At 36.5% G+C, this 24,774-nt stretch overlaps 1 long non-coding RNA gene across 1 annotated transcript in view; it reads right to left on the bottom strand.

Moving 5' to 3' along the window:
• Positions 1 to 24,774, bottom strand: part of LOC136041552 (uncharacterized) — a 60,705-nt gene that overhangs the window by 1,117 nt on the left and 34,814 nt on the right. Inside the window, exons 4-6 of the long non-coding RNA XR_010621054.1 lie at positions 21,589 to 21,716; positions 11,603 to 11,667; positions 526 to 644 (exon numbers count right to left, since the gene is read on the bottom strand). This is a non-coding gene — a long non-coding RNA (uncharacterized LOC136041552). The remainder of the gene's footprint in view (positions 1 to 525; positions 645 to 11,602; positions 11,668 to 21,588; positions 21,717 to 24,774) is intronic.

Consider the following 24,774-nt stretch of genomic DNA (forward strand, 5'->3'; position numbering starts at 1 on the left):
CTTTAAAATGTTTTACTAAGGGAAAATTGGCAAAGTCAACATTAGATACACTTGAGCAAATTATTAAGTTCAAGAACAAATCCTAAACTTATCTTCACCTACAGTGAACAGGAAGAAAATTACACTTCCTGTTAAATTATGCGGAGCATACGTGTTGATTGTTTTGTCACAGGTTCCCAGAACCAATCTAGGATCTTAAGAAAGGCACAGATTAAAAAGAGACGTAGAAAACTGCTTTTAAGCTGCCCAAGTTGCTTTTTCAGCTCCCTAGTTGATCTCACACTCAGTTTCCTTAAGCAAAAAATTTGATTACCGACCCTATTCTTAGCGTTAATGACATGGCGTCTAGCCTGTGTAGTAAAGAGATGGGCCAACTCTGGAGTATTCTTTTTTGAATTGTTTGTAATGGGTGTTGTGTATTTTTGTGTACAGTAATTATTCTTTTCCTGTTTTTCTGTCAATTTGTACTCCATCGTTTTCACTTTGTGTCCTGGTGGGTAATAAAATATTTCATTCATTCATTACCTTTCTATAAGCTATTGGGCCTCGTTTAAAAACAGCTCTCGTAGCATTCCATAATCGACAGAAGGCTGTGATTTCTCTTCCAGGCATAGGCTCCTCAAAAAAAAATATGGACATTTCATCTAGAAATAATAGAAATATACATTCGAATGTTGCATTAAGCAAAAAAGATAGAGAAAAAAAGTCAAAATTTGATCAGAGGGTAAATACACTAAGAAGACAATTCTATTAGACATATTTTACTCACTATTCTAGCTTATATATTTATAGGCTAAAAAAAAGAATAAGAGAAAACAAAAAAGAGGGGAAAGGACCTCTCTAAGTCCATGAGATGGAACGGCAAGGTAAGTAACAAGTAAAGTTTGTGCTCCAACTGAAGAAAGGTATACAGGATAACATATTTTCGCACATAGTCAGCTCTAGGAGGTACATACATATTGAATTTCCCAAATTTGCCCTTGAAGGGGGAAAATGAGGGAGAAAAACGATTTTTGTGACAATAAATATTTTGGAGTTTAAATAGTCGTTTCCTATAAAATCAAGCATGTTGACTCCAAATCCGAATTCAGGCTCACATTTTTCCTTACCCTTAAGCCCATTTCCATCCTAAAATGACGATGAGGAGGTTAAAACTCGAAATTATAATGTTGTCGTATTTTACGATCGTTTCCTATGAAGTGAATGGTAGCGAATAAAAAAAATTAAAGATAAAAACTTGATTTTACGTTGTCAATTACTTCATCTTACCTCAAACGGTTGTGATAGTCAACCTATATGAACTAGTAATTTTAGTAATTTTGGGTCAATCCAATATGTCCTATCAAGCTAGGAATAGTGCCTTAAAAGTCTCGAAGAGTTTAATTTCAAACCAGTATTCCAGAATTACCCCACTCCTCTAATTTGCAGTTTCCATTCCCTAGTGCCTTTCTTTGGCTGACCTAATCAGTTGAGCCATCTTCCATAGTGCTTGCTACATGACTGGGTTCAGGGCTATATAGAAGGTTTGTACCGTTTTATGTACTTCAAAAAAGAAAAGAAAAAAGAATAATGCTAGCGAGCTGGAAAAACTCTAGTCATTACTACTGACGAACCGCTTTACTGGAGGGCAAAGCGCATCGTCGATGCAGAGCCAGCCGTAAGTGTTTTGAGAAATGTCATTGTTGTCCTAAATGGATTTGACACGCGCAAGAGTTTCCTAGGAGCCATTGCCTTCCTTATGACTGAATCAGGAATTTTGGAAACCAAAAGTCAATCATATACGTGGCTAACACTGGGTGAAGTATGTTACAAGGCTAAGGTGTCTCGCCTGTTGTGCGAGGCCATGGTCTGTTGGAGGTAGCACTTTATGCGAATCTTTTATCACCAAAATAGCAGTGTTTGATGCCAATGACATGCAACCTGAAACTGAAAAGGCAAAACAGGCGTATAAGATGCTCCTTGAAGGAGATACCATCGAAGAAGCGTAGGTGTCAGAAGCAGCAGAGCTTATCCATGAACCAGTTCATAGTGTAAAAGAACGATTATCCGAGTCCAGAAATGCCCATATTTGGTTTTGGTGTTTAGACCTACTTGGAATCTTGAAAAAGAAGCTGAGATCTGAACGAAGTGGCAATTTTGAGTTTTATCTACAGTATTAGTTAGAAATGCTTCCTTTCTTTGCTGATTCCGGCCATAATCTTTGCACGACGCCTGCTTGCTTGTTCGTGCAGTCGACTTTTCAGTTGAGGTATGACAACCTAGAGCAGTAGAGAATGTTCCAGGAATAACTGCTAATCCCGAAAACTAACAACTACTGGGCGGCACTTTCTCCTGATTTGGTGACCAAACAAACATTAATGAGAACTATGAAAACGAGTGTAACTACGGCTGAGAATGGTATAACCAGTTTTAATCTACCGGCTTCCAATTGTAGTGGCTAGCACCAGCGGTTTTGAATTGAACAGGGTTCTGTCGTTTGAGCACTGTACTTTTCCATCATTGCTCTTTAGTTTCTAGGTGATGAGGCACAGCTGAGAAAGCCTCTCCAACAAATGCACTGATGAAAATTTAAGGGTTCGGTGGTCGAGTGACACTGACAACCTCCCAGAGAGTATTTGACAGAAACTGGCTAGTACACTTAATACTGTGGACCAAAGGATCCACATACTCTAAGATAGAAGAATCTTACGAAAATTATCTCAAAAGGCATTTCAGCCAGGTAGTGGTAGATTTTGAATTTTACACTGATTGACGAACAACGAAAAATTGCACACAGCTGAAGATTGTAAAATGATAGAATTCTTTCTATCACGCTTTCAGCGACACATACAGCAACAAACTTTCTTTTTTTACCTTCTCTGTCAGCTGCAAGCCTGGTTTCGCGTTGCTCTGGTAGTTCCTCGACACGCCTTTTTTTTTTAATTTCTCTCTCAACTGCAAGTCTGGCTTCGCGTTGCTCTCGTGGTTCCTCGACACGCCTTCGTTGATGTAAATTGCACATTCCTAATCTGGCCCTTTCTCTTTGAACCACAAGCCTGGTTTTGCGTTGCTCCAGTGTTTCGTCCTGGTGTTCAGGTTTTGGTAACATTTGACATTTGGTAACATTTGACACTAATTGAAACTTGGACAAATTTTCATTGTGTACCTAGCACTCTAAAGTTCAACAATTGCTAATAAACCTCAACCTTTTGAGTTTCTGTTTTAACGTTTTCGAATTACTTTAATCCATTGTCAAAATATATTGAAATATTTGTGCAATTACCATTTTTTTTATATTTTAAACAATTTGATAAAATTGAAAGAGCCTCAATTTTTTGAATACTTGTTATTCAAAAAAGTAATTTTTTCTTTTTTTTCTTTTTTAGTTTTTTTCTTCTTTATACTTTTTTATTTTTAGCTTTTTCAGATTTTTGTTTTTTTTATAGTTTTTTTCAAGTTTTTTTAGGCTTTTTCTCTTTTTTTTATAACGGTAATAACGTGTATTACCGATAATACCGGTAATAATAGTGTAACAGACGGACATACGACTTGTGGAGCATACGACTTATATATATATATATATATATATATATATATATATATATATATATATATATATATATATATATATATATATATATATATATATATATATATATATATATGTATATATATAACAAAGAAAAGATAAAACTCCACAAAAAAAACTCCAACGAGACTGCGGCCAGAAGAGAGAAATGACCAAAATAACGCGGATATTCCGCCTGTATAAAAATTAGGCGTCCTCAGCACACGACAAAAAAAAACAAAAAAACACTAAACTAAAACAAATAAAACCACCACCAATAATAATAAATATAATTGTCGCAACTGATCAGATTTAGCGCACCAGAGAAACCTTGAATCGAAGTTTCAAGCTCCTACATAATAAAATCTAGAATTTTGTTGTTGTTTTTTTTTTGCCGAAAGAAAGATAATTGTTGCGTGTTTAATTTATTTGTTTTCCAGAGTTGCTTGTATCGAGATAATGGTCATAGAGGATTGTTAGAGTGCATTTAAACGGAAAATATACTTCTAGTGACCTTTTAGTGACCTGAAATGTTGGAGGACAACTAACCCACCTCAGGCGGCTATCTGTTAGGAAAAATGGACATAGGAGGGGGTCTTTCTCATGCTCATTTTTCCCCAGAGTTGTTCAATCAAAATTTTTAAATAGTCATTTTGTTCAGCACAGCTGAACTATGTTTTTAGGGGTAACATGACCCTTTTCTCTCCCACACCCCTTGGGGAGAGGCCTACAAGTTATGAAACTCGTCCATTGTTTACGTATAGTATTTGTTATAGGGAAGTATACACACTTTTTTGGGAGGGAGAATTTTGTGGTTGGGGTAGGTTTTCATGCAGTTTCCGTGGGGAGATAAATTGCTAGGCACTGGCTTTCAAGGGAAAATTTTCCAGTGGAGAGATTTGACATATCTTCTAAACGAAATTCTTTTTATTTTTCTTACTTTCTCTTTGCCACCTCAATTTTGCATGCGGATATTTTTCCAAGTGAATTGTCCAGGGGCTATTTTAGCATGTTTGGAGTTCCAGGAAAAAATTTTACACAGAAGGGAGGATTTCTGCAGCTATCAGAAAAGTATGAATTTTTTTACGCTGAATCGTTTTAAATAGCTTTTAAATAGAAAATAGTTTTTCTATTTAAGAAGTGATGTCAGGAGTGTTGTTTTTAGTGCTATATCACACTTACGGATGGTAAAATTGATAAACATCACGCAAATATGAGCAATAACTTCCAAATGAGGCATTAAAAGCCATTCTAAAGAGATTTGGTAGCCCAACAGTCCCAGCTTTTTCACTTGAGACATGGCACCAAAAGTGCTGTTTTTAGTGCCATTTGGAATTTGCTGATGGCGGAATTTATAGAAAGGCCAAAGATATGAGCAATATCTTTTATATGAGCTATAAAAATCTGTCTAAGATACCTGCAATACCAACATACCCCATAGCAATACGTCCATACCGATACTTCCGGTACCGATACAGTGTGCAGCCCTTTCCCCAGGGACTATGGAAGGCTACATCATCACCAAAACAAAAGATATTACACCTTTGAACTAAGTTGAACAAAATGGCTATCTCAAAATTTTGATTAGATGACTAGAGGGAGGGAACCTTCGGAGAGTGGGGATAGTTGCCCTCCAGTCTTTTGGTCACTTAAACAGGGCACTAGCAAACTGAATTTCCGTTCGAATAACTTCTTGCGTGATGATTTTTGTTCGTGAAACTTGTTACAAGTTAAATTTTCTCTGATTTTACATAATACTCATGGAGATTTTATTTTCTGTGGGATTTCTTTTTTTTTTAAAGCGTTATTTTTTCTTCGAGATTTCATTTTCTTTCTCAGAAAAGGCGTTTTTCTAAGGGAACCTTTATATTCTAAGGACTTTATGTCTGTATTACGATTCGAAAGGGACATTCCCATCCAATCGACATCCTTGGACGTCCAAACCATGAAACCGTTTCTAATATTTTAAATCGGTTAATACATTCTAAATGATAGCCAATTCAACGCATAATGAAATCTGTTTTGCATGCTAAAATGATTAAATGAATTGATGGAAAATCGATTATTGGAATTTGCTTACATTTGAAGTACACCTGCTTGTTGAGTAATACTTTAAAGAGTATTTTCCGACGATACTGCGGGTTCCTTTTAGCGCATTCTTTACTAATAGTCTTTTTTACATATATGACATTTTTGGGCATTTTCATGCGAAACTATTCGTTTACACTAGAATCGATCATTTAAACCTAATGAAAAAATCTTCATCAACGTTTCTTTTGATGACTCCTAGCAATTGATGCCAGCGTGGCACAATGTACCAGCCCCCCCCCGATGACACTTCTGGCACACATTATCACACCTAAGGGATTTTCAAGCTTTTCCCCTTAAAATAAATTTTTACACTTAAACATGACCAATGTTTTTTATTTGAACAGCGGAAACTTGCCATTTCAGTGCTATATTAGGATATTCCGTGATAATTCCCGGCCTGTAACCCTCAATGGCTGATAAATAGCACCCTCTAGCAAGCATTATCGAACATATAACATTATTTGGGTACTATTATGCCAAAAAAAATTGTTTACAAAATAATAAATCATTTATACTAAATAAAAAATTCCCATTAAAGTTTCATCTAGTGACTCCTAGCAATTGGGGTCAGCGTGACACAATGTACCACTCCCGATGTGCTTCTAGCGCACAATGTCACACCTAAAGATTATTTCATGCTTTTACTCTCAAAATAAATTTATCAACTACGAAATGACAATTGTTTTCATTTGAACAGTGGAAACTTGCCCCTTCATTGCTAGATTGCAATATTTTAGGGAATTCCAATCCCCTGACAAGACACCCTCTAGCATGCATTATCACATATATGACATTTTTTCGGATATTTTCCTGCAAAAACATTCGTTTACGATAGAATCTAATAGGTATGCTAATTATTTCAAGTTTAGAAATAATTTTTACCATCAAATTAGAGAATTAGCAATGGGAGGGCCCTTAAGTCCACTGTTAGCAAATATTTATGTAGAGTATGTGGAAACTTTAGCTATAGAAACACATTTTTTAAAACCAAAATTTTGGGGCAGATAGTTCGACGACGTTTTAGTTATTTGGAATTATGGGAAATCACAAATTGAATGTTTTCTGGAACATTTAAATAATTTGGGAGGGGAATTAGTTTTTTGAAAAAAACAACTGAGAATAAGTCGCCGTTTCTAGATATTTCGATCCATAGAAATAATAATAAAAAAGCTTGTTCAATTCACAGTAAACCGACTAATAACAACCATTATTCGTCTTTCGCATCAAATCACCCGATTTAAGTAAAAAGGGGTGTATTTATTTCTTTAGTTGATAGGGTATTAAAATTAACATCGCCATTTCACATAAGCAGTGAACTAATTTTCATTAAGGATATTCAATTAGGAAATGGATATCCCGAAAATATGATTGCTCAAATAATAGAAAAAGGAAAAAAAGTTAATGGAACCTGAAATATTAGAATATGGGTCAACTGGAATAAATCTACATAACTTTGCCTTAAATTCCAATTGTGCCACAGAAATTAAGAAAAGGATTAAAAAAAACATGATATAAAAACAGCATTTAAATCAGGACAAACTATAAGCTCCCTGCTAAAAATTAGAAAAGACAAAGTTCCAAGAAACATACAAAAGGGGGTATATAAAATTCCATGCTCTTGTGGTAAATTTTATGTAGGAAGAACACGGCAGAATTTAGAAAATAGGCCACAGCAACACAAAAATGCCACAGATTGCTCGTTAAAAGATAATAAACAAGAGCTAAAAGCTCAAATGGTACTTGTGACGAGGTCGGAAGAGCTAAGAGCTCATATGGTATGAGCTTTGGCAAAATTCTAAGAATCAATAGATTGCTTTAAAAAAAAACAGCCGGTCGGGATTTAAAATTAGTGCTCTAAGTCACGATGTCCTTCTAAATATCAAAATTCATTAAGATCCGATCACCCACTCGTAAGTTATAAATACCTCATTTTTTCTGATTTTTCCTCTCCCTTCAGCCCCCAGATGGCCGAATCAGGGAAAACGACTTTATCAAGTTAATTTGTGCAGCTCCCTAACACACCTACCAATTTTCATCGTCCTATCACGTCCAGAAGCACCTAGCTCGCCATAGCACTGAACCCCACCCCTATCTCCCCCATAGAGAGCAGATCCAGTCCGGTTACGTCATTCACGTATGTACGACATTTATAAGCGTTTTCAAAGATTTTCGGCTTCCCTCTCCAACTCCCTCCAGTCTCAACAGATCTGGTCGGGATATGAAATAAGACCTATGAGACATGAGTTCCTTCTAAATATCAAATTTCATTAAGATCCGGTCACCCGTTCTAAAGTTAAATTACCTCAATTTTTCTAATCTTTCCAAATTAACAACCTCATACTCCCCTAAAGAGAACGGATCCGTTCAAATCATGTCAATCACATATCTAAACTTGTACTTATTCTTCCCATCAAGTTTCATCCCGATCTCTCCACTCTAAGCGTTTTCCAAGATTTCCGGTTTCCCCCTCCAGCTCCCCCCAATATCACCAGATCTGGTCGAGATTTAAAATGAGAGTTCTAAAGTACACGGTCCTTCTAAAGATAAAATTTCATTAAGATCTGATCACCCGTTCGTGACTTTCAAATACCTTATTTTTTCTAATTTGTCATAATTAACCCTCCTCCCCCCAACTCCCCATAAGAGAGCGGATCCATTCCAGTTATGTCAGTAACGTATCTAGGACTTGTGATTATTTTTCCCACCAAGTTTCATCCTGATCCCTCCACTCTAAGCGTTTTCCAAGATTTTAGCCCCCCCCCCCAACTTCCCGCAATGTCACCAGATCCAGCCGGGATTTAAAAATAAGAGCTCTGAAACACGATATCCTTCCAAACATCAAATTTCATTAAGATCCGGTTACTCCTTCGTAAGTCAAAAATACCTCATTTTTTCTAATTTTTCCAATTTAATGCCCCCCAAGTTAGATACCAAGTGACCAAAAAGATACCAAGTAGATACCATTTCTGATAAATTTCATCGTCGTAGCTTACCTGGAAGTGCCTAAAGTAGCAAAACCGGGACAGACAGACCGACAGAATTTGCGATCGCTATATGCCACTTGGTAGATACCAAGTGCCATAAAAACAAGTCAGAAATGCGAAATTGATATCTACTATCTTGCCATTTCTGGGAAAATTTCAGGTCTACGCTGTAATTATGAAAGTCAAGCAACAAATATCTGCATTACAAAGAACTAAGTATTCAACAGAAAATAATCAAAGGAAAAATAAACAAAACAAAAAAAAAAATCCAAATTACTTCCCCGGTTGATCCGACGGACCCCACCCTCTATTCTTAAAAAGAAAATAATGGGGACTAAAAATTACTTATTATTGTTATATTAACCTAGAAATAAATAGTAGTCTCATATTTCACTATTACTACAGTAATTTTAAAGAGTAAAAATAAAAAAAAGTTATATACTATACTATAAACTATTCATATTGAGACAATTTAAAATTTTCTATCAAATTTGAATTGTTCCTACAAACCCCAAAAAAGAGTACTAGATTTTGAGAAATTTGAAAAACTGGTTTTTTTTTGGCAAGTTCTTAAAAATGACCTTAAATTACTAAACTCCAAATAGCAAAATTTTGCGAATATGGTATGAGCTCTAGCAAAATTCTAAGAATCAATAGATTGATTTAGAAGGAAAATCAGAGGCTTAATGCCGGTCAGGATTTAAAATAAGAGCTCTGAGTCACGATGTCCTTCTAAATATCAAAATTCATTAAGATCCTATCACCCACTCGTAAATTATAAACATTTAATTTTTTCTAATTTTTCCTTTCCCTTTAGCCCCCCAGATGGTCCAAACTGGGAAAAAGACTTTATCAAGTCAATTTGTGCAGTTCCCTGACACACCTACCAATTTTCATCGTCCTAGCACGTCCAGAAGCACCAAACTCGCCAAATCACTGAACCCCTCACCCCAACTCCCCCAAAGAGAGCGAATCCTGTACAACTACGTCAATCACGTATCAAGGACATTTGCTTATTCTATCCACCAAGCTTCATCCCGATTCCTCCACTCCAAGTGTTTTCCTAGATTCCCCCCTCCAACTCCCCCCAATGTCAAAAGATCTGGTCGGGACTTGAAATAAGAGCTCTGAGACATGAATTCCTTCTAAATATCAAATTCAATTAAGATCCGATCACCTCTTCGTAAGATAAAAATACCCCAATTTTCACGTTTTCCAAGAATTCTGGTTTCCCCCTCTAACTCCCCCCAATGTCATAGGATCTGGTCGGAATTTAAAATTAGACCTTTAACGCACGAGATCCTTCTAAATTTCAAAATTACCCCCCCCCCCCAACTCCACCAAAGAGAGCCGATCCCGTCCGGTTATGTCAGTCACGTATCTTAGACAAGTTTTTATTCTTCCAATCCAGTTCCATCCTGATATCTCCGCTTTAAGTATTTTCTAAGATTTCCAGTCCCCCCCCAACTGCCCCCCCAATGATGCTGGATCAGGTTGAAATTTAAAATAAGAGATCTCAGTTACGAGGTCCTTCTAAATATGAAGTTTCATGAAGATCCGATCACTCCTTCGTAAGTTAAAAATACGTCATTTTTATAAATTTTCAGAATTAACCCCCCCCCCAATAGAGCAGATCCGTTCCAATTATGTAAATCACGTATCTAAGACTTCTGCTTATTTTTCCCATAAAGTTTCATCCCAATTCCTCCAATCTAATTGTTTTCCATGATTTTAGGTTCCCACACCCCAAACTCCCTCCAATGTCACCAGATCCGGTCAGGATTTGAAATAATAGCTCTGAGACACGATATCCTTCTAACTATCAAATTTCATTGAGATCCGATTATCCGTTCATAAGTTAAAAATATCTCATTTTTAAAATTTTCAGAATACCCCCCCCCCCAACTACCCCGAAGAGAGCAGATCCGTTCCGATTATGTCAATCATGTATCTAGGACTTGTGCTTATTTTTCCCACCAAGTTTCATCCCGATCCCTCCGCTCAAGTGTTTTCCAAGATTTTAGGTTCCCCCCTCCCAACTCCCCCCCAATGTCACCAGATCCGGTCGAGATTTAAAATAATAGCTCTGAGACACGATATCCGTCCAAACATCAAATTTCATTAAGATCTGATCAACCGTTCGTAAGTTAAAAACACTTAATTTTTTCTATTTTTTCGAATTAACCGGCCTTCACTCCCCCCGACCCCCAGATAGTCAAATCGGGAAAACAACTATTTCTAATTTAATCTGGTCCGGTCTCTGATACGCCTGCCAAATGTCATCGTCCTAACTTACCTGGAAGTGCCGAAAGTAGCAAAACCGGGACCGACAGACCGACAGAATTTGCGATTGAGATGTCACTTGGTTAATACCAAGTGCCATAAAAACCAAAAAAATCAATTTAATTTATAATTCATGAATTTGTTGATTAACCTGTGAGATTTTGTTAGGGGTGATGAACTTAGGGTTTGGTGACCTTCTTTAGTTTGTTCAAGTAAATACAGTCTTCTGTTGTAATAGATTCCCATTTATACACAGATTTGTAGAGGAGAGTGACCCATGATTTCACTATATACTGCTGCTTTGGCTATATTCTTATATTTATAATACCAGAGCTGGGAGTTTGTTTATAATGTGAGTTGTTCTTATTTATTTACTGTCATTTTTTCTTTCTTCTTCTTCGTGAGTTTAGTTGTTGTGTTTTTTCTTTTTTGTGTGTTGTTTAAAAAAAAAAAATTCTATATTTTTGTTGTTCTTTTTCTTCTTCTTTTTTCGGTTGAAAAAAAGCTCCCGGACGTGGGGCCGAAATGTTCGGAAATTTTTTTAAATCAAAGTGCAGTTTTGTTTTTATTTTTGTTCACTGCTCTATTGAAATTAAAACCCGTTAACTCTTGCTTAAATGTTATATCTACCTTTACAATATTTTTATATAATCTATAAAATATTTAAATATATATAATTAGCACTCATTTATCTTACCATTTGGATTCTCATGATGACGGAGGAAAATGAAGGAACGGAGGAAAAGTGAACAATCTGATCCCCTGAAAAAAGAAATGAAACAATTGTGAGCTACTTGTCACAAGGCATGGTTCATCGATTGAGTCAGGGGGTACAAAAAGGGGTGGCGGAAAATCACCAATACGGAAGAACATGTTGACAGTAGTCACCAATAAAAGCTGGACAGCTGACTGATTACATAGACATTAAAAATAAATAGTAGGTATAACTTGACTAGTTTCAAATACATGGCATGAGCTAGAAATCTAATTAAAGTAGAAACCAAAAGAAGAGAAAGAGAGACGAAGACAATCCTAGCATTGGCGAACTTGCATCGGCTTTTATATTAAAATGGATCATAAAATATTCTATTTCAGATTTGATTTATCAAAACTTTTAATAGGTAACTTTAAAAACAGTAAATTACCAAAAATCCATACCCAAACAGTTCGTGTTGCCGATCTGTACGTAAGGAGTGACTCATGCTAATATTACCTGAAACTCTGAAAATAAGTTTCGATACAGTATACAGTTTCGTATACAGGTTAAAAGGATCAGCTTTTAGGGTGATTATAAATATCAAACACAAAAGAATTGACTTTTATGTTTTATCAATTCAAAGTTACCCACCAAAAACACATGCATAAGAAAACTTGCCTGTATTTTAAAAAAGGATGTGGGGAATGTCAACCCAAAAGATCTAGATGACAATTATACCATCAAACTCAGCAAGTAAAAGAACCCTAATATAGAGGTTTCAAGCCCCTATTTACAAAAGGAAATTTTTTTTGTAGGATGATCATTGATGTGTTTTTATTTGCTTTTCACTAAGCATCGGCACTGTTTCTGTTTTTGAGAAAAACAGAAACAGAAAAAAACAGTTAGAAAAAAAACAGAACAGAAACAGAAACAGGTCAAACAAAAACAGGTGACCTGTTTCTGTAATCTATTCTGTTTTTCGAAAAAACAGAAAACAGCTGTTTTTTTAAAAAAAACAGCTGTTTTAACAGCTGTTTTTCCTGTTTTTTCCTTACTTCTTCTATTTCTAATAGGAAAGAAAACATCTTCTTGTTAAATCCTTGTAGTCACATACAAAAGATGAGTAACTTCGTGTAATTCAACACACTAGCGTATTTTTAGGGGGGGGGGGCGAAATTTGTCATAAAATGTGTCCAATCGGGTGATACCAACGCTATATTCCTTTCAAGCTTAAATGTCATTTATAATTGACAATTTACCCTAGTTGCTCTTAGACCGTTGCTTTAGCGGTAAACCATTGCTCAAAGCATATACCAACACTATATTCACCGCTTAACGCATGGATGCTTTCAAGCCGAGGCTACTTAGACCGCTGCTTGCTAATATATACCAGACAGACACAGAGTCATCCCATCTAGCTTATGTCCACCGCTTAAGTTAGAGGCTATTTAAACCGTCGCTATAGCGGTAACCCATTGCTCTAAGCAAATACCAACGCTCTATAACGCTCTATGGTTAGACCATTGCTCAAGTGGTAATAACCCTCCGCTACACACATACCAAGGTGTCTAGGTTCACCGCTTAAAGTACGGATGCCTTCAAGCCGTGGCTTGTTGGATCGCTGTTCTAGCGGTAACCCATTGCTCTAAGTCAGTGGTTCCCAACCGGTGGTGCGCGTACCCCAGGGGGTACGCGAAACCCTCGCAGGGGGTACGCGAAGGTCCCAAAATTAATTTAGTCTACATCTTTAAAACTTGTTTCTGACTCAGTTCCAACATTTCCCTCAAAATCAGATAACATAACCCATTGTACGTAATTTCAGACTCATTTTCAAAACTTTCGCTTTCAGTAACCCGCTAATTTTTCTCCATAGCCGTAAGGTCTCGATTTAAACTCAGCGAGTTCAGTATCTTGTCATCTGTTGAAACACGAAGTTCGTGAATTGTGGTTGCAAACAAAGATGGATAGATTCCTGATCAGGAATAACAAGAAGCCGAATGATGGTCCCCAAAACTCTGAACCTGCACCTAAGAAGAAGAAATATGACGAATCATCGGTCAAAGTGCGTCGATATTTGTCAGAACACCTAGGGCTCGGATTTAGTGCGACAAAGTCTGATCCAGTGAATGCACAGTGCGTTCTTTGTGGTCAAGTCTTGGCCAACAGTTCCATGAAACCTGCGCATATGAACCGGCATCTCAGTAGTGTGCACCCTTCTCATGTCGGTAAGCCCATAGAGTTTTTCAAGCGTAAACAAGAAGCATTCGCTAGTAACTGTTTGGAAATTGCAAAAGTGGCATCAGTTTCTTCAAAGGCTCTCCGGGCTTCGTATGCTGTTTCATATTTAGTTGCGAAACAGAAAAAACCGCACACCATCGCCGAATGTCTGATATTACCAGCACTAGTGAAAGTCAGTGAAATAATGTTTGACACGAAAACTGCTACTGCCCTTCAGTCTATACCTGTGTCGAACAATACCATTTCAAGAAGGATAGAAGACATTGCAAGCGATATTGTCATGCAGGTTATTGAGCAAATAAAGTTGACGAAGATGTTTGCGTTACAGCTTGACGAAAGCACGGATGTGTCAGGTGAAGCCCAGGTGATCGTCTTTGTTCGATATTTAGATTGTTCTGACATAAGAGAAAATATTCTGTTTTGTCAAAACCTACAGTCAAGAACAACAGGAGAAGAACTATTCAAGGTGATTGACAAATTCTTCGCAGAAGGGGGCATCTTGTGGGACTGGTGTCTATCAGTTTGCAGTGATGGAGCTGCCGCCTTAACAGGGAAGAATAATGGGCTCATGGCCTGGATAAGGAAGAAAAATCCAAAGGTGAAGTGGTTGCACTGCATCATTCACAGACAAGCTCTTGCATCGAAAAGGATGAACGCACATCTGCACGAGACCCTCAACGAGGCTGTAAAAGTGATCAACTTCATCAAAGCCCGACCACTGAACTCAAAAATGTTCAAGTTGCTGTGCCAAGAGATGGGTTCAGAACATCAACATTTACTTCTGCACACAGAAGTTCGCTGGTTGTCTCGTGGGAAGATTTTAAACAGACTTTTCGAGCTTCGACAAGAAGTTCAAATGTTTCTTCTGGAGCAAAAATCTGCATTCAGTTCACTTTTTGAAAACCAGGACTGGGTCTGCAGCCTGGCCTATCTTGCGGATATTTTCGACAAACTGAATGACTTGAATCTGTCAATGCAAGGTTTCCGGACGGACGAACTCTCCCTGAATTCGAAGATGTGTGCTTTCATCAAGAAATTGGAGTTCTGGCTTAAAAAGGTTCAAAGAAACAGCGTTAGTGTCTTCCCGACCCTTGACAAGTTTGCGGACGATAGTGAAATTGATAACCTCAACACAATCTGTGATTGCATTCGGGAGCATCTGACAAAGTTGCGAAATGAACTTGTGTCATATTTCCCATCGATTATGAACCAAGATAGAACGCAGGATTGGATCCAAAATCCATTTGTTGAAGACGTGACCTCAAGCTCCGGTCTTAGTGACAAGCTTACAGAGAATCTGATCGAACTTGCCACTGATCGCGCCTTAGAACTGAAATTCCAAAATGTAACTGTTTCCCAGTTTTGGCTGGAGGTGAAAGGAGAATACAAGGAACTAAGTGAAATCGCCATGTCTGCTTTGTTACCATTCGGATCCACTTACCTTTGTGAAGTGTCATTTTCGGCAATGTCATTGATCAAAACCAAACACAGAAACAGACTGAGTGTACAAAATGACCTTATAATTGCCGTTAGTGACATCGAGCCAAGATTTGATAATATTTTAGCAAAAAAGCAGCCTCAAGTTTCTCATTGATTTTGTAAGTACATTTAAGCACCGTCATATTGGACAATAAATCTCGTGTTTTTGAAAATTTGATTTTAGTTAAGAAAAAAGTAAAACAACGATTCTCAAGAAAGGGGTACGCAAACTTTTTGGGCCTTGACTAGGGGTACGCGGACCGAAAAAGGTTGGGAACCACTGCTCTAAGTAAATACCAACGCTATATTCCTCTTTTATATGGGATTTCATTGAGCCCATGTTTGCCGCTTAAAGCACGAATCCTTAAAGCCGTCAATGGTTAGACCGTTGCTCAAGCGGTAATAGCCATCCGCTACACATATACCAACAGTAGAGACATTGTCATATGGGGTTCCCATCTAGCCCATGTTCACTGTATAGCGTTCAAGCTTCTCTCTCTTTCTCTATCTCTCTCTTTCGCTCATATTTACCCCGCCGTGAATTAGCATGAGAGGTTGACTCTAGTTGAGCATTGTGGAGTGACATGCATGAGAGGAAAATTTTCAAGTAGTCAACCCGTAGTCAACGGGTTGACTCTATTTTGGCATTGTCAAGGGACATGCATGCACGGAGAGGTGTAGCATAAATGGGAGACAGTCACAACGGCAATCAAAGGGGTAAAATTAACCTTGACTGGGTTGCCCACTTAATTGGACAATCTGTCTTAGCTTTTTTCTACAATTGGCCATGACTTTGACTTTTCCCACACCTATTCCCTTTTTGTTTAAATTCAAAAATCAACGGTATCATGGTATCATGCCCGCTAGATGTGCGTTTCGGTACGGTAGGCACGGGTAGGTATCATGCGTTTCGGTATCATGCCCGCTAGATAGCGCGGAATTTGAAAAAAAAAAAAACAGAAAAAAAAACAGAAAACAGATAAAAAAAAAACAGAAACGGAAAAAAACAGATGAAAAAAAAACAGAACAGAAACAGAAACAGGTAAAACAAAAACAGGTAGCCTGTTTCTGTTTTCTGTTCTGTTTTTTGTAAAAACAGAAACAGAAACAGGCAGAAACAGGCAAGAAAAAACAGAAACAGAAACAGAAAACAGAAACAGTGCCGATGCATACTTTTCACCGGTATACCTAGCCAATGGTCTTAGAGTATCGGGAGAACGCTCATTAGAAAGGAAAGTGAGGGTTATAGTGCATTTTTAAAGTAGTATAAAAGATTGTGCCTCAGTGAAGAGGCGCTTCTGCAATTTTTTTTTATGCAAAATGACAGTTTTGGCAAAAAGGGTGTCAAAAAGCCATCGAATGAAAAGTCTGATATAACTTGCCGATTTAAGATTAATTAAACAAACAAAAAAGTTTGTTTAAATGAAAGTAAGAGCGACATTAAAACTTGAAACGAACAGAAATTACTCCGTATATGAAAGGGGATTTCCCACCCCAACGCCCCGCTCTTTACGCTAAAGTTTGACTCTTTCTCTCAACTCTACATTTTAAAACAGTAAAAAACTTTAGCGTAAAGAGCGGGGCGTTGAGGAGGAAAAGCCCCTTTCATATACAGAGTAATTTCTGTTCGTTTTAAGTTTTAATGTCGCTCCTTACTTTCAATTAAAAAAACTTGTTTTTTTTTGTTTAATTTCTGGAATTTTTTGTATTAATGCATGTTTTGATCTTGGCTCTCCGCACATAAATAATTAAAACGAAATTTGCACATTAATTTTTTGGGGCTAAATGGCTTTTTCATAGTTTTAATCGGAAGATTTTGAGAAAAAGGAGCAAGGGAGGAGGCATAGTTGCCCTCCAATTTTTTGATTTCTTAAAAAGGCACTATAACTTATAATTTTTTACGAACGTTTTCATAAGTAAAAAATATACGTAACTTACGAATTAGATTACGTAGCGAACTTCTATATTCGTATGTTTTTATTGCGCATACGAGATGGCTCACCCCTCGTCGATACCTCGCTATTTACATTAAAGATTAAATTTTGTCCCAATTCCTTAAGAACGACCCCTGAATCACAAAGGCCGTAGAATAAATAGTTGAAATGACAAAAATACTTTAGCGTAAAGAGCGAGGTATTACGATGAGGTAAACCCCTCATATGCGTAATAATTTCTGTTCGTTTTAAGTTTCAATGCTGCTGCTCACTTTCAGTAGAAAAAACTTTTCGGATTTATTTTTTCATTGTTTTTTTTTAAATAATGCTAGAAAATCCTGTGCCCCCTCCATTGAAAGTCTCTTCCCCCATGAGAATTTCCTCCATAAAAAGATCCTTCCCAGTAACCCTCCCCCCTCAACTCTTCCCCCCAAACCAAAAAAAAATCCCCTGAAAACGTCTGTACACTTCCCAGTGACCATTACTATATGTAAACACAGGTCAAATTTTGTAACTTGCAGCGCCTTCCACGGGGACTGCGGAGGAGAAAGTCGTCCCCAAAGACATAGTTATTAGGTTTTTCGACTATGGTGAATAAAATGGCTATCTCAGAATTTTGATCCAGTGATTTTGAGGAAAAATAAGCGTGGGAGGGTGCCTAGGTGCCCTCCAATTATTTTGGTCACTTAAAAAGGGCACTAGAACTTTTAAATTCCGTTTGAACGAGCCCTTTCGCGACATTCTAGGACCACTGAGTCGACAAGATCACCCCTTGAAAAAAAAAAAAAAAAACAACAAAAAACAAATAAACACGCATCCGTGATGTCTTCTGGCAAAAAATGCGAAATTCCACATTTTTGAGGATAGGGGGCTTGGAACTTCTACAAAAAGATTCTCTGATATGCTGAATCTGATGGTGTGATTTTCGTTAAGATCGTATGACTTTTAGGGGGTGTTTCCCCCTATTTTCTAAAATGAGGCAAATTTTTTCAGGCTCGTAAGTTTTGATGGGTAAGACTAATCTTGATGAAACTTATATATTTAAAATCAGCATTAAAATGTCATCCTTTTGATGTAACTATTGGTATCAAAATTCTATTTTTTGAGTTTCGGTTACTATTGAGCCGGGTCGCTCCTTACTACAGTTCGTTACCACGAACTGTTTGACAAGAAAAACAGCTATGCATTAAACTGTCTAGTTTCAGATACGGGAATACTGTGTGGTGATGCATTTGTTATTAAATATGTACTTAGCCCACACAGAATAAAAGGTTAATATAGACATTTACCTACGAAAAAGTATATTTTTACAGAAATTTAAACAGGAATATCTCTAATTTTCCTGTTTCTATACATTGTTCAATGTTTTATTGTTTCCAGGAGATGTTGCTCCCTGGCACTCCTGGTCCATAGTGAGCATCACTATAAAAAGATCTGTTCTAAGAGCTTGCCTTGACAAACCACGGAATGATATAACTAATTTTTGATATTTCAGAACCCTATGCTAATAAATGTTCAGAGGGAGCAATTCTCAGATCAAAATGGATCTTAATTTGCTTCAAAGTGCAAATTAAGGGGATATGGATATTAGACGTAAAAAATAGGGGCTAAAGTAGGGAGTAGTAGTCTCTTTCATATTTTAAAAGCCTTGGATCAAACAGCACGTCATAACAAAGTGCAAGTAAGAAGCAACCCTTGTCAGTAGAAACTAAAATTCCAAAAAGCAAGGTTTTGGTTATAATATAAGATATAACAAAATCTATCATGTATGCTCCTTCTAAATCTGAAACATGCATTAATTTTAAATTTGTTCATAATTAAAATTAGCACAGGAAAAGTTTACATAGGTTCAGAAACAGGAGCTAAACTACATAAAAGAGGTACAACTTTGAAGGAAATTATGTGATGGAATTCAACATTTATGAAAGTCCTAAAGCCACTAGCTACACAATGTGAATATTTTCATTCTCTTTAAGAAATGAATCAGTATTCAGAAGAATACAGGTTTAACATCTGATCCCCCTTCATTAGTAGGATTAGCCAGAGTATTAAAAGGATTAAAAAATAATGAGGCTCCAGGAGCTGATAGTGGTAAATGAGTTTCTTAAATATGGTGGCTCTGAGGTGAGAAGTTAGTTACTGAAGATTGTGAATATAATTTTTGAAAAATGGGGAAGTACCTAACGATTTTAGGAAAACCTTAATTGAACAACTGTATAAGAAAGGTGATAAGAGTGAGTGTCATAATTATCAAAGAATTAATCTAGTCTCTGTAGGTAGCAAATTACTTAGTAATGATATTTTTTAGACTTAGAGATGCTGTAGACTAAGTTTTAAGAAAAGAACAGTGCAGTTTAGAAAAGGAAGAGGATGTGTGGACCATTTTTTCACCCTTAGGCTAATAATTGAGAAGTGCCTGTGTTGTCAAACACCTTTGGTTCTCAGTTTTATAGATTATGATCTAGCATTCAATTCTATTGATAGAAGAGCTTAAGCAAAGGTCTTATTTTAGTATGGTATACAAGACAAATACATTAAAATGATTAGAGCTATGTACGAGGATAACTCTGCTGCGGTTAAGGTAGGAAATAAGGTTAGCAACTGGTTTTGTATCAAATCAGGAGTTATCCAGGGTTGTGTTCTATCCCCCTTTACATGCATCATTTTGACGAACATTGTCTTAAGGAGCACAGGAAAGGCAATGGGAGACAACGGACTCAAACAAGGAAAAAGAACTCTGATGGTCTTAGGCTATGCTGATAATTTAAGCATCCTTGATGAAAGTATGAGCAAAAGGAATTATTTATTAGAGGTTTTGCGAATTCGGGGAGCTAGAATATGTTTGAAAATTAATGTTAAGAAGACAAAATCGCGAAGGTTATGAATAAGTGAAGATGAAAAGGTGATATTGGGTAACAAAAAGATTAATCAGGTGGGCAGCTTCACTTACCTTGGTAGTTAAAAATGTTATCTTGGTAGTGAGGTATGAGCAGCGAAGATGTTAAAACTAGAATAGCCAAGGCTCAGGGTGTTTTTTCATAGTTAAAAAAAAAGTTTGGAAGAATAGGAAGATAAATCTGTAAACCAAGATTAGAATATTGGAAACTACAGCATTGACAATGGTCAAATATGGTTCTGAAGCATGGGTACTCTGAAAAGCGGATGACGAAAAGCGCATTATTCAGGGTACCTGGCTGACTAACCGTATTTCAAAAAGTAGGCTGTACGAAAAATGTGGTTCAATCCCGCTTTCTAGGGTTAGGGAAAAATCAGAAAAAATGAAGTATTTTTAACTTACAAATAGGTGATCGGATCTTAATGAATTTTGATATTTAGAAGGACCTAGTGTCTCAGAGCTCTTATTTTTAATCGCGACCAGCATTAAGCCATGTGAGCTCCTGGCTCTTCCGAACTTGTCAAAAGTGCCATATGAGCTTTTAGCTCTTGTTTTTAAAGAACAAACAATAGAAGACTGTTAAATGAACCACTTCTAGCTTTTTCTACCTATACTAGAGCAGATAAGAGCTACTTAGTTTACAACTGCTTTTAATATTTCCATGAAATTTGAAATAGGTTGCAAAATGACCAGAAAATGATAAAAAGGAAAAGTATCCCAGTCATCATCACTTTATAACTTTGATAAACTTTGTAATTTAACTTATAGCATCACTAATATGTCCAAGTACAACATAAATTTAGTGTTATATAGAATCTTTAGTGGCAGTGGTGTTTTTCGTGTACACATTTTGTGCAACTGAAACGTAAGCTAATCTAATCAAGCTAAAAACACAAACATTTATGCAGAGTAATTTTGGAACCATAAAAATGGAGTTTTTTTTTAATTACTTTTTCTAATACTTTCTAAAAAAAAGTTCAGTTCGGTTCCTGAGGGTTATCAAAGGTCTTTTACCAAGGAGTAGCCTATGCAATAATTTCATTTGGTAGGATGAGGGGGAGATTTGTAAAATATTCCCTAGTTCCCAGTCTATTATGTAGAAGCACTGCATTTAAAACAACTTTTTATTTTAGGACTGGGATACATAGGCTATAACATAACACCCAAAAGTTTTTTTATTATACAGGAGAGCAACAACAATATTTTTAAGCTTATTTACAGAGAGCTTTGATTGAAATCAGAAAATAGGGCTATAAAGTTCAGTAACATGGCTTTGCTACTCATATAAACTACAAATAAACAAAGCAAGTAATTGAGCAAGATAAAAATGAAGTTGAATCCCCAGGCTGATAACAGAAAATGATAAGCAAATATCTAGGACACAGAACAAAGCAACAATTTTGAGCATACTTGAATGGTTGAAAAAACTAAAAACAAACCTTGGTTTGTGTCCACATTTCCTCTCAAAAACACTCTTAAAGCCGCTCAGTGTTAGATCTAAATTGAAATCTGAATCTGAAAACCGTGTTCGAATCCGATCAACAAGATACCCTCTGTCACGGCATAGCTAAAAGAGGAAAAAAAGTATAAGCGGAATAACTTAGTTTTCTTTGTTCTCTATTTTAAAGTCCCTTTTCTCATAAATCCCTCTATTTTAATGCAAAGAATTAAACTACTATTAGCCTCAATCTACTCTGAACAGCTGTCAAAATATTTTCGTAGGTTTTCTCTAAACAACCAGCAATCTGACATACCGTTTTTAATAAGTGTATTTTATTCTCTCTGGACTGTTTCAAACATGAATACTATCACCATACACACTACCAAAAACACACACACTACATGACCATTATTACTACAACTTGTATTACTACAAACAGCTCACCACAGCACCAAGCTGCCTGAGGCCAACACAGCTATGCAAGCTCCTCCTACAGCCCAATCCATTCAAAGCCTCTCTCTTTACACCCTCCCACGAAGTTCCCATTTCCTGTAAATCTTTCTTTGTGACATCCATCCACCCCAACTGGCGACAACCTACTTTCCATTTAGCACTAGGTGGCTGGCCAAAAAGGACAATCTGTCATCCTTCATCCAGAGAATATGCCCTAGCCATCTCAACCTTTCTCTCATTATTACCCTAGAAATCAAGATTGAACCAACCTTTTTGTAGAGCCTAATGCTTGAAATACAGTCAGTAGGTTGGGTATCCAAAGCAATCTGTAGACAATTTCTTTGGAAAACGTCATCTTCATCTGCTTTTCAGCACACTCAAACCTCATTCGATATTTGACCACTGTAGCTTCTAATATTCTAGTCTTCATTTGCAGACTTATCTTCCTATTCTTCCAAACTTCTTTTAACCATGAAAAACCAACCTGAGCCTTGTCAATTCTACTTTTAACGCCTTCACTGCTCCCATCATTTTTACTAATAATGCTACCAAGGTAAGTGAAGCTGTCCACCTGATCAATTTTTACATTACCTAAGGTCACCTTTTCATCCTAACTTTTTCTTAGCCTTAGTGACTTAGTCTTCTTAACATTTATTTTCAAACCTATTCTGGCATCCTGAACTTGTAAAACCTCCGAAAGTTCATTCATTTTGCTCACACTTCATCTAGGATGCTTAAATCATCAGCATAATCCAAGCCCAGGAGAGTTTTTCCTCCCCATTTGATCCTGTGGTCTCCCATTGCCTTTCATGTGCTTCTTAAGACAAAATCCATATAAAGGTGGATAGAACAGAGCCTTCTTTAACTCATGATTTAATATGAAATCAACTGCTAACCTCATTTCCTACCTAAACTGCAGCAGTATTTTTCTTGTACATAGCACTAACCACTTTAATGTATTTGTCTGGTATACCATACAAGGATAAGACCTTTGCTGAAGCTTTTCTATTAACAGAATCGAATGCTTGCTAATAATCTGTAAAACTGAGGACCAAATGTATTTGAAAACTCAGGCACTTCTCAATTATTTACCTAAGAGTGAAAATGTTGTTGATACATCATCTACCCTTTTTAGAACCACACTGTTCTTCTCTTGAAACTTTGTCTACATTATCTCTCAGTCTAAAAAATATTATATTACTAAGTAATTTGCTACTTACAGAGACCAGACTAATGCCTTGATAGTTAACACACTTACTCTAACACCTTTCTTATACAGTGGTTTAATTCAGGCAAAACTGCTAGGTACTTTCCCTTTTTTTAAATCATATTCCTAATCTTCAGTAGCTTATTTCTAACCTCTGAGCCACATAATCAGCAGCTAGAGCCTTATTATTTTTTTTATACTTTTAGTACTGCTGAAGTGTTTAGTACTGCTAATTCTTCCTCATAAAACAAATATTCCTTAACATCCAAGGTATCACAAATTTTTTCATTTTTCCCTACATCTTTTCTTGTAACTCTATCTTGGGTTAGCATATTCTCAAAATGTTCTGCTCATCTCTCTTTCATTATCACTAATTGTGGCTTCATTCCTATCTTTGACTGGGATAAGTCCAAATTGACTACTCCCTCTCAATTTATTAATATGCCAGTATAATATTTTCCTATTATTCTGTATAGCTGCATCTTCCAAATCCTTGACAATTTTATCCAAGGCCTCTGCTTTACACCTCCTAAGTTCATATTTTAATGCTTTCTTCACATTGTTTACATTCCTTTTGTTTTTGTAGGACTTATCATTCAGATAATTCTTGTAAAAGCTCCTTCTCCTCTCTTTTAAACATAAAACCTTTCACTAATTTTCTTATCTGCAGTCCTAACTTTCTTCCCTAAAATAACATCAGCAACTTCACAAACTGTTTTCCTAAAATTATTCCATTCATCTCCCACATTGTCAAATTTTATACTCTGCAGTTTAGTATTCAACTGTTCCTGAAAATTTTCTCTCAAATTCTCATCCTGGAGTCTAGCAATATCATAACTTCCTCGGAGGTAGTTACCCTTCTGAAATCTCAGCTTTAATTTAACCCTATACTACCACATAGTGATCTTTACTTTTAGCATCAATAACACCACCCCTATATACCTTAGTATCTTCTATGGATACTGGTGGAGTTTGGTTTACAATAACATAATCAATAAGGTTTGCTGCCTTACCATCATTTGGATACCATGTTAACTTATAGGCCATTTTATGACCAAACACTGTACTAATTATAACTAGATTGTTATACCTACAAAATTACAAGAGTCTTTAGCCATTACTGTATGTTTTTTTCCTATACCAAATTTACTTAGGCTAGGATAACATCTATCCCTGTTTCTAATGACCTGTGATTAAAATCTCCTAATAAAAACACCATATTTCTACCTGGAACCCTGTCTATTTTCTCCTGTAACTGTAAGTAAAATTCATCTGATCCATAGAGCCATCTATACGACCATTAGGCTGTCATTAACAATTTAAATTACCAACAAACACATTTTTCATAGAAAAAATACCTTTTTTGTGACACTAACACAACACAAATTCAGAGGAAAAATGAGCTGAAGAAGGAGTAAAAGGAAAAGAAGGCATGGTATTTGCCTATTTGTTAGGTTGGAAGCAAGGGTGCTGATAGTAACATGCAATATAACAAAATCAAATACAGGTATTTCATTTTACAAG

Source organism: Artemia franciscana, chromosome 2 (assembly GCF_032884065.1).
Source record: "Artemia franciscana chromosome 2, ASM3288406v1, whole genome shotgun sequence".
Classification (NCBI taxonomy): Eukaryota; Metazoa; Arthropoda; class Branchiopoda; order Anostraca; family Artemiidae; genus Artemia; species Artemia franciscana.